This window comes from Schistocerca serialis, chromosome 1 (assembly GCF_023864345.2).
Source record: "Schistocerca serialis cubense isolate TAMUIC-IGC-003099 chromosome 1, iqSchSeri2.2, whole genome shotgun sequence".
In the NCBI taxonomy this organism is placed as follows: Eukaryota; Metazoa; Arthropoda; class Insecta; order Orthoptera; family Acrididae; genus Schistocerca; species Schistocerca serialis.
The window spans coordinates 1,223,731,627-1,223,740,266 of record NC_064638.1 but is presented as its reverse complement, the minus strand read 5'-3'; positions in this window follow the sequence as shown (position 1 = coordinate 1,223,740,266).

Sequence of the window (8,640 nt, the reverse complement as noted above, 5' to 3'; positions counted from 1 at the left end):
CTTCTAGAGCACGTTGGGTGGCACGGGATACATGCGGACGTGCATTGTCCTGTTGGAACAGCAAGTTCCCTTACCGGTCTAGGAATGGTAGAATGATGGGTTCGATGACGGTTTGGATGTACCGTGTACTATTCAGTGTCCCCTCGACGATCACCAGTGGTGTACGGCCAGTGTAGGAGATCGCTCCCCACACCATGCCGGGTGTTGGCCCTGTGTGCCTCGGTCGTATGCAGTCCTGATTGTGGCGCTCACCTGCACGGCGCCAAACACGCATACGACCATCATTGGCACCAAGGCAGAAGCGACTCTCATCGCTGAAGACGACACGTCTCCATTCGTCCCTCCATTCACGCCTGTCGTGACACCACTGGAGGCGGGCTGCACGATGTTGGGGCGTGAGCGGAAGACGGCCTATCGGTGTGCGGGACCGTAGCCCAGCTTGATGGAGACGGTTGCGACTGGTCCTCGCCGATACCCCAGGAGCAACAGTGTCCCTAATTTGCTGGGAAGTGGCGGTGCGGTCCCCTACGGCACTGCGTAGGATCCTACGGTCTTGGCGTGCATCCGTGCGTCGCTGCGGTCCGGTCCCAGGTCGACGGGCACGTGCACCTTCCGCCGACCACTGGCGACAACATCGATGTACTGTGGAGACCTCACGCCCCACGTGTTGAGCAATTCGGCGGTACGTCCACCCGGCCTCCCGCATGCCCACAATACGCCCTCGCTCAAAGTCCGTCAACTGCACATACGGTTCACGTCCACGCTGTCGCGGCATGCTACCAGTGTTAAAGACTGCGATGGAGCTCCGTATGCCACGGCAAACTGGCTGACACTGACGGCGGCGGTGCACAAATGCTGCGCAGCTAGCGCCATTCGACGGCCAACACCGCGGTTCCTGGTGTGTCCGCTGTGCCGTGCGTGTGATCATTGCTTGTACAGCTCTCTTGCAAGTATGGTGGGTCTGACACACCGGTATCAATGTGTTCTTTTTTCCATTTCCCGGAGTGTATATTGTTTGTTCCCTATGTCTGTTTTTTTATGAAAAAGCTAGATGGATGTGTTCCAAATTGTCTATATGGTTCTTAATGTGTGAGTAACTTCCAGAATTTTGTTTTCCTCACTGTAACATGGAGACTAGCTGCTATCATGATAAGGCACGACAGTGTAGATTTTCAGAGGACGCAGTATCTGCAGTGTGTGCAGGCTCTTTTAAAGTTTTGTAGATACTACTTTAATTCATGTGTTCCTGTTAAAGCTAGTTGAGCAAACTTTAAGAGCTACTATGGGTATAAGAAGCTGAAGATTTGATGCATAGGTTAAGAGTAGGTCAACACTGAAAAGGGAAAGTTATGTTTGTATCATGTACACCATGGACGGATTAACGCAATACGTGGGTTGTGGTTGTTCGAGTACAGTATTGCTGTTTCAGCGATCATGCAATCTATGGCTGCGAGTTGGCAGCGCTGCAACTAGCCCACCCCGTTCTCCACTTTTCCGTGCTGTGACTAATGAGGTTTTTTTGTGTGTGGAAGAGCAAGAGCTGACGTGTAAATGCAAAAAAAAATTTTTTATTGTTCTGACGTTGTCAGCTGTATATATATTTGCTTTTGTATTTTTCTTTATGTTATAGTTGCAAAAACGCTTTTCTGTAGCGGGCTGCACTGGAGGTAGGTTTGTGGTGTTTATGATTTCTTTGTATGTACTATAATGTTACATTTCTTGACATTTGTTTGCATGTCATGGTATGGCTTCGCGGTAATCCGTCGCCTGTGAAATTATCCGTGGGACGAGGTGTTCCACAACCACCCTCTCCCCACCCCCTCCCCCACACTACCGCCACCGCCAGAGGGGTTTAATTTTTTGTATGTTTTTTGCAATTCCCTACTAGAATGCGAAAACTTTCCTGTGCGGGAATGTAAGCATATAATTATATATATTCCGTATGACTAATAGAATACAGCAGTAAGTAAGTAGTAACACAAACAACGTATAAAAACAATGAATGGTCAATGTTACAGGCAACAAACAATTATTAGTTCTAAAAAAGGAAGTAAAACACAAAATACACAAAAATACATAGAAATTATAGTAATAGTATCTAGTAATAGGTTTTTCAGAAGGAGAAGAGTAGACCAGACTCATGGTTGTATGTCTAAGTCCCTCAGCCAGCCAGAAGCATCTCCGTCCAGGAGGTGCAGCTCCTGGATTGTGCCAGGGAATCTCCTCGTAGGGCAGTCCATTGTGATATGATGTAGAGTTTGTGGATTCCCACAGTCGCAGTTGGGTGAGTCAGTCTGTCCCCATTTGTGCTTCCAGTAATTACATCTACCATAGCCTGTTCGGATACGATTTAAAGTTGTCCAAGATTTTCTGGGAAGACCGAAGCCCTCCGGCCGTATGGTTGCGTCCGAGAGTAAGGTAAGGTGATCAGGGTTAGACATATCCCATTCCCAACGCCAGGCTTCGTCGATATCATAATTGTCCTCGATCAGCTGTTGCCCTAATCTCCATGATGGCTTACGGGACTTGAGCCTGTGGCTGGGATTCTTGCAGTCTTCGTGTAAGTGTAGGTCACGGTTGTTAGCGCACTTTTGCCATTCCCTTTCCAGTGCAGATCTTCGCCTTAGATGAGGTGGGGCTATGTTAGCCAGCACCGGGAGCCATTGGTGGGGCGTCGGTTTAATAGTGCCTGAGATGAGCCTCATGGTGTCGTTTAGCTGGGTGTCCACCGTTGCTGTATGAGTGCTGTTTAGCCAGACCGGAGCGCAGTATTCAGCCACCGAATATATTAGTGCAAGAGCAGATGTTCTGAGAACTGTGGCGCTTGCTCCCCAGCTACTTCCAGTGAGTTTGTGTAGGACATTATTTCTGGTTTTGATTCTTGCTGCGCATTTGTATAAGTGCTGCTTGTACGTCAGAGATCGGTCCAATGTAATTCCCAGATGCTTTGGGAGGGGATTGTAGTTAAGCAGCTGGCCTCTGAACTCTACGTGGGATGCATAGTTTGCCTGTCTGTTGTTGAGGTGGAAACAGGAGACTTGGGTTTTGGAAGTATTAGGTCTGAGTCTCCATGTTTCGAAATATTCATCTATTTTGATAAGGTCTTCCTCAATGATTCTTTCGGAATTGTGGAAGTCTTGATGTTGATATGTGAGAGCAATATCGTCTGCATAGATAAACTTCTTAGAAGACGTCTCTGGTAGGTCTGATTTATATATATTAAAAAGTAATGGAGCTGGCACGGATCCTTGGGGCAGGGCATCATTTAACCTATATTTCTTGCTTATCTCTCCATCTAGGTGTACTTCAAAAAAATCTATTTGGAAGCATATTGTTGATTAGGGTAGCCGTTTTCTTGCTAGGAATAATGCTTTGGAGTTTAAGAATCATTGCCTCCCTCCACACTGTGTCATATGCTGACGATAGATCTATGAACACGGTGACTGTCTTTTTCTTCCTTTGAAATCCACTCTCAATATGTGTGGTAAGAGATAATACTTGATCACAGGAGCTCCGACCGGATCTAGATCCGGCATACACTTAGAAGAGCTATAGGTCTATAGTCCTCTGGGAGCTTTCCATCTTTGCCAGGCTTAAGAATGGCGACGATCTTGATTTGTTTAAATAGTGGTGGTAGCGTTTCCGATCGTTGGATGTCATTGTAAAACTGAGTTAGCCACTGTAGAGCTCGAGGTCCTAGGTGCCGTAAGAACTCGGGGTAGACCTCATCTAAACCAGCCGCTTTACCCATTTTCATTTCTTTCAGTGCTTCTGTGATCTCTAGGATGGGAAAGGTTTTTGAGAAATTGTTGTCGGGTGTGGATTGTCGGAGCTTGGTTCTCAGTTCTTTCTTTACTTTCATAGTCTTATCCTTGTTGCTGCGTGGTGTTTTTCTCGTAAGGTTAACTATTCTGTTTGCTACCTCTTTGGGGTGTATGTTGCCACCAATACAGGTTTTAGTGGAGCTTTCACCTAGGTTTTTAAGAAGGCACCAGGCTTTCTTGCTGGAGTGCTTGAAGTCCATATTTTTCGTGAGAGTGTGCCACTTTTCTCGTCTTGCTGAGTCCAGGCATTGGAGAAGCTCGTCCGCAATTTCAGGATCGTTGTTTTGCGAATATGCATTATATGGGTCTATGCATTCTTGGCTCCAGCCGGGAATATAAGTTTTCCTGTAGCCTCTGGGAATGTGTTTTTTGGCAATGGCTAGGAGTAATCCCACAAAGCGGTTGTGGTTCTTCGATGAGGGTGGGATCCATTGGATGTTGTGGTCCATTTCGGCGGTAAAGGCTTCCCAATTGGCTTTGCCAAAATTCCATCGAGGTTTTGGTGTAGATCTCACTATTGGAATCTGAATACCGACATGTAGCAGGACGGGCCTGTGCTGGCTATGAGGAAAATCAGGCAAGATCTGTTTATTGCAGCGTAATGGTAGCTTTTTGGCGTCTCTGGAAACAAAGCACAGATCGGGGTTGTAGTCACTTTTCCATCTAGCCGAGTGGAAAGTCCCTTTATCCTTTAGATCATGGATCGAGAAGACGTCTTCTATGTCCGCCCATTTCATTACTCCCTCCCCATCCTCATTGGTGTTGTTATATCCCCACTGGGTACTGTGGCTGTTGAAATCGCCCATTATCACTGTAGGATGTTGTATGTTGGATATAGCAGAGTTATTCCATGACTGAGTTGGGGGTTTGTAGAGGTTGATTACTTCAATATCAGCAATTTTTGTTCTTATGACGTAGGCGCTTGGGTCAGTGTGTGTTTTTATATCGTGGACCTGGTCAGTGTTGTTTTTAAAGTAGGTGGCAGTGCCATAGTTACCGTGGTAAGTTGCTGCAGCAAGGGAATTGCCTGGAAGTTTGCATCTATTTTTGAACTGCTTTTCGTAGGCGCAATGTGTTTCCTGGAGCAAGACAGCATCCATGGTTGTCCAGGACTCCGATTAGGTAGTCAGATTTAGCTCTACTCATTCCTCCTACGTTGAGTTGTAGGATTTTAAGGACATCTCCAACGTCCTTGGTCAACGGGTTCTGAGAGGAACCGTTGTTTCGGGTATTCGCGTTCATGTCTGTGCTGATTCTGTAAAGCTGGGAAATCCTCACAGGTCCAACAGCCAGATTTGTAGACTATTTAGCCGTGATAAAAAATCACGTTGCCCAGGGTGCACCACGGGGAGGCTAGTCTACATTGCACCCCAGCATATAATTGTATCGTTGACCATCGATAGTCGCCTCTCTGCCGAGCGCAGAGCAACAGTGGGGGGTCGTGGCGTAGCTTTAGTGGAGTGTGGGCGGAGTTTTGTGTCGATGCCGTAGCTGCAGCGCGTATTTTACAAGTTAAGGACAAGTAATTGATAATGTATGCCACATAAATTTTGCTTTTAATTTCAGTGTTCAAGATACGGTATCAATGTTTATCCAAAAGTTAGAATTTCTCGGTTTCGTGTGTCGTGTCGGGAGAACAACAATCAAGCGCGTCGGGACGGTTACGGAAAAATAATGTGGACTGTTATGATCCTAATAGTAAGTTCTAAGTGAAAGAAACACATATCGTTTTGACTGGCTGAATATCAAGAGTTCAGTTACTTTGTCGTTCGTATATCGTACCCGAAATTTTACGGAGCATTCGCGTCGCGTTTCGGTCACGCGTACGCTCGTGTTATAAGCTGTTGAATTGTTTAGTAATGTTGGAGGAACCGTGCCAATCGTAGACTGATGAAACATCCTTTGAACAGTGATTAATTTGTGTTCTATGCACCGTGTTTCTGCATTGGATGCCATCATTTAGACAGCAACCGTATACATCACAACCGACACATACTTGGAGTACAAAAGCTGATCACATCCATCGTGGAATAATATTAATTGTGAACAGTACAGCTCCAAGCTGTGCGAGTGTTTAACAGAATACAGTGAATTCTACCAGATGAACTTGGTGTTGTTCGTGTGAGTGGCTCCTCTCCCTGCTAGACGATAGTTATTACAGGACAAGACATAGCGGGCAGTGCAGAGAGCAGCTGCCACGGGATGGACCAGGTTCGTGGGTTTAGGTACACGGTCGTTAAGTATCCAGCTTCGTTCCTGTGTCTAGGGAGTGTTGTACAGTCTCGAGTGCTAAGGGCAAGCTTTTATTACTACTGCATATCCACCCCTTTCCTCTCGGGCGTGTTACAGGGTGTAGAGGATGGACTACGAGAGGAAGATGTTCATACAGCCGTTTCACGAATTGTATTCTCCAGCACACTGTGTCGTGCATTAATGCTAGTATTTGAAAACAAATGTAATTATTGGTAACTCATGTAATCAGTAGCACAGTCTTACGATACAGTGATAATAGCATTGATGTCTGAAAAATAATTTAATATCCTCACCAAAACACAGTGGAACAATTTTGGTTTCATCCCTCAGAAAAGTACATTTTACCTCTCAGGGTGTAGTTATCCTCAGATTGTAAACTACTGACGTAGACAGTACTCACTGATCAAGTTGACCCATTCCCACAAAAACTGGAAGAATGCTGAGTAATTCACTCCCATGCTCTAGAAGGTCAAACGCCAACTCTGCAGCGGAAGAACGAATTTGTTGATCACTCAGGATAACTCACTCCCGACATCATGTACCCAATAATTTAAAAAATTAAAGTTTCACCACAGCAGAGCCCACGACTCCTGTCCTGCAGCCTGACTTCCCGATTTTAGGAGCTGCAATCTGCTCCACGAAATTATTTTAACATGCAAGCCTCTTGGTTAACCATCCTTCAAGGAAGCTTGTAGTCACTTCAGTTGGCCATTTCCTGATAACCAATAGTACTGTATGTGACGTACTGCTTCTTGCCAAAACACTCAGAAGTTTGCTCCCACTATCCATTCTGTGAAATTCACTCGCTTTTGAAAACTTCGTGGAAGACGTAGACTGTTTAACCCGACTGAAGGAATACCATCTCAATATCTCCAGTCTGGAGAGTAGTCCCAGACCCTGGATACCGGAAAAGAGTTGGTGATGGACATAAGGGCTACCAACCGGGAAGAATAGAGAAACCTCTCTACTTCAAAGGGCGAACAGGATTACCAACATGAGATTTCACAAACCTGCATCATATCTCCACCATCTTCCGTCCAGGCGATAGAGAGAGCTGGATGTGATTGCAGCTATGGATTTCACTACTGACAGGTGTGAAACTGCTTTTGCTGTAGCTTCCCGTACCGATCAATTTTCTGTAATTAGTTGATAACCGAGGACAGCCCAGAATCGTCTGTTGTAATATACTGCTCTCCGATGCTCTACAGAAAAAGATTCCAGTTCATCTGCTCCTTGTTACCGTGAGACATTCCCCAAAGCCACAGCTGCGCGATCTACAAGTGATTTGGTTTCTTCTGAAACTATTTTCCCATTTAAACTGGAGCCAAGGGTGCCATCATACCTCCCGAGGACCTGAGACACTTGAGAGAGGGGCCTAAGGATCTTTCCATTATGTTTCACAAGCTGCGACACGGTCGCGTATTGAACAGTGACCCGGATATAGAATAAAATTCCATTAGTTCACGTCTATGGTCACAAAATCTTTGTCATCGGACTACCGGTTCTGGTCTTTAATGACCATCTTCAGATCACTTTTATAAAAACATATCCCAATATACTGGAACCATAGTGGCATCGTCAGATGTTAAACACAAAATCAGCACCAGCATAGCCAAATATATATAAATAGTAGCATACGCAAGAATCATATTGCTAGTAGCATTGAACTGTAGTGCTGCTGGCAGGATGACTCTTGCATACGCTGTTATTTATATATATTTGACGATACTGGTGCTGATTTTGGGTTTAACATTTGACGATTCCACCACTATGGCTCCAGTATGTTGGGACATGTTTTCATAAAAGAGATCTGAAGATGGTCATTAATGGCAGGTACCGGTAGACCGATGAGAAAAAGCTGTGACCATAGACGTGAACTAAAGGAAATTTATTCTTCCCATCACGAACAAATGGACCCACTGCTGATCTACGCTCTTTCCGGCTACTCAGGAATGCAGAGAAACACTTAGACGTACTCAGAGACATTTATGGAGAAAATGGAGCATGTATGTCGATAAGAAACTAACTGCAGCCGAGACACAAGACGGCATGCCAGTGCAGGCTTTCATGTGCCCCACACTGGCCACTGTTCGGGGACATCAAGCTGTGAGGTCAGAAAGCTCTTCATTCCGTAACCAAGAATAGCAGTACAAAGTTACCGAGCGTCGAAAGACAAGAGCTTGGCAAGTTGACCGAAACTCCCGAATTGAGGCATTCAGGGAGGATTCGGAGGTCATTTCACAGAGCCTTGTGGCAGGGTTGGGCACATAGCTGCCGATGGGTGACGTACGGCTTGCTAAAGTTTTTTATGGCCCGCCAAGACAGAAAAATGCGTCTTGAGTTGAAATGTACTTCCCGCACGCGACTGAAGATTTCAACTATGAAGGCCGAAGCAGTACGCACGCGAAGTGTGGTTACTATTCGAGCAAACCAGTTTGACACCCGGCGCAATGGCTGATAGAAGCGACTGTAAACTGACTTTTACAAATCTTCATCCACTGGAAAATTTTCCAGTGTCAAGAAAAAAAATCTGCAGAGGAAATGTTCTCTAAATTTGGCTATA